This window comes from Nesoenas mayeri (assembly GCF_963082525.1).
Source record: "Nesoenas mayeri genome assembly, chromosome: 2".
Classification (NCBI taxonomy): Eukaryota; Metazoa; Chordata; class Aves; order Columbiformes; family Columbidae; genus Nesoenas; species Nesoenas mayeri.
Genome location: NC_137543.1, coordinates 114190844 through 114193574, shown reverse-complemented (window position 1 = coordinate 114193574; position 2731 = coordinate 114190844).

The window sequence follows — 2731 nt, the reverse complement described above, 5'->3', positions numbered from 1 at the left end:
AACACCATTTGAGTTGGTCCCCAGGCTGAGCATCATGCACTGTGTTGTATCATTTGAAAGATGACACCAATGGATGGAGCCACATTTGGAAATGCACCAAAAATAGCTGGAGCTGCACTGTATAAATCTGATAGATCCACATGTGAAGCAGAAAGAATGTTTAAATTGCAATAATTCTGCCGTATTTGAAGGGCTCAAATAATATATGAATTTCCTTCCTTTGGAATGGCAGGAGAAAAAAAAGACTTGAAGGTAACTCTCTCTTTATTTTCTGCCAATGACTTTGAGCTCCATATTGGCTATATTGTCTTCTGCTGTTTGCCTGCATTGATTGTCTACTGTTCCATTAAAGGAATGTTTCTGTTATTTCCCAGTGATAGCTATACCTAGTTTCTCTTGAAGGAAATAAAGCCTGTCCCTTCTTATCACTGCACAGGCTCATTCAGAGATTATCAATGAGTGATGAGTCCCATCTGCTAAGTCCTAATTTTCAACCTGCTATGTGAGCAAGTTTCCATGCTGGAACTTGGGCTGTTCCTATCCACATTTATCTGAGAATAGTGCAGGGACATTTGTTGACCAGGGTGTCCAATCTTGAAAATTTCTTCAGGAACAGATTATTTGGTATTGTATTTATAGATTCTGCTGCATGCTGATGCCATGCTGTTTGTAAATAAGGCATTGGAGATATTTTTCTAATGAGGGACAATTAGAAGAGTGTGGTTTGTTTAGCAAGGCAAAGGTTGGAAGAATAATTGACTGCTGCCTATAAATAATCCAAGAGGCAAGAAGCACAGCACTAGGGTGCAATGTAATGAACACTATTTGCATACCAGAAAAGAGGTGTGTAGGGTTGCCAATAGGTATGGATAGACTGAAAATTGGACAATGTTTAGTCATTTGGGCAGTCAGGCCTATCTATAGTAGCCTCCTGGGGGAAACAGCAGAGACAACAAAACAAGCTATATTTGAAGTTGTGTTCAGCACATTTATGGGGATTTTGAGATGGTCCCCAGAGAGCAAGGACGGGACCTGAGCACCCAATAGTTCTCTGTCAATTCAGCATCCCTCACACTTGCCCCACCATGAATACTGTGTTCAGTTTTGGGCCCCTCACAACAGACATTGAGGTGATGGAGAGAGTTCAGAGAAGAGCAATTAAGCTGGTGAGGGGCCTAGAGCACAAGATGAGGAACAGCTGAGGGAACTGGGGCTGTTTAGCCTGGAGAAAAGGAGGCTGAAGGGAGACCTTATTGCTGTCCACAACTACCTGAAAGGAGGTTGCAGCATGGAAGGTGTTGGTCTCTTCTCACAAGCAGCAAGTGATAGGACAAGAGGAAATGCTCTCAAGTTGTGCCAGGAGAGTTTAGATTGGATATGAGGAAAACATTCTTCATGGAAAGGGTTGTCAGGCATTGGAAGAGGCTGCCCAGGGAAGTGGTGCAGTCACCATCCCTGGAGGTGTTTCAAAGGCGTTTAGATTAGGTTCTTAGGAACATGGTTTAGTGCCAGAGTTAGGTTATGGTTGGACTCTATGATCTTGAAGGTGATTCTATGATTAATACAGGTCTACCAGTGAAATGGAGAAGCGGACAGGGGGAGGAACTGGTGGGTAAGGTCTGATAACGCCAAAGGCTGTAACACAAGGAGTAATGTAGAAGTCATGAGGAGGAGCTGCAATTCTCACAGCTGCACTGGGATATGCATCCTCTCCATTCACAGAGTAACACTAAAATAATGTTTTCCTGTCAATGCCAGCTGAAAAATGAAGCCTCAAATTAAAAGTGCTCCGGGGACACTCCTACTGAGCATCTGAGGCAGGATATGGAGTCAACCTGGCAGCACTGTTCTGCTTGCCAGTAACGGAGCTAAAAAGCCACAGCTTAAAAAAACAAACAAACAAACAAACAAAACCACAAACGAAAAACAACAAAGAACAAACACAGTTTGCAGCCGGCTGGACTGATGAGGAGGTAGAGGAAGGAAGGTGACAGGGCCGCCATGGCTGGGTGCGCTCCCTGCACACAGCACACGGACACCCTGAGCGGCACGAAAGGCACGGGTCAGATCCAGATCCCGGGCATGCAGCACGGGAAGCCAGGCGGGCTCCCAGAACCGGGAAAGGAAGAGCCAGCCCCGAATGCAGCCCAGATGGCCCTCACAACCCTGCGGCCCCGACCCGCTCGGCGCGGACCCACCCCCTCCCAGGCCTGTCCCCTAGAGTGCCAACAGCCTGCTGTCGGATTGGATAGTGCTTCTGTCAATCCCTGCTGCGGCGCACCCGCCGCCTCCCAGTCCTGTCCCTGAGAGGGCAGGCAGCCTGCTGTCGGATTGGATAGTGCTCCTGTCAATCCCCGCTGCGTCGCACCCGCCCCCTCCCCACTCTCTCCCTGACGGGGCAGACTGCTGTCGGATTGGATAGTACTCATGTTAATCAATGCCCGCTGCGGCGCCCCTCCCTCTGCCCGTCGCGCCTGCCTCGAACACGGCAGGGGCGGGGCGGGGCGGAACGGGGCGGGGCACGCGTGGGCGGGCGGCCGAGCGCGCGCAGCGGCTCGCCACGCCCTGTCGCGCGCGCGTGCGCGCCCCCCTCGCACCGCCCCGCGCATGCGCATCTGAGGCGGGCGCTGAAATTCAAATCCGAGGAGCGGTTGGGGTGGTGATTCTGCGGCTCGCGGGCGGCCTGAGGGAGCGGACGGAGCGTCGAGCAGTGTCGGTACCAGCAGCAGCG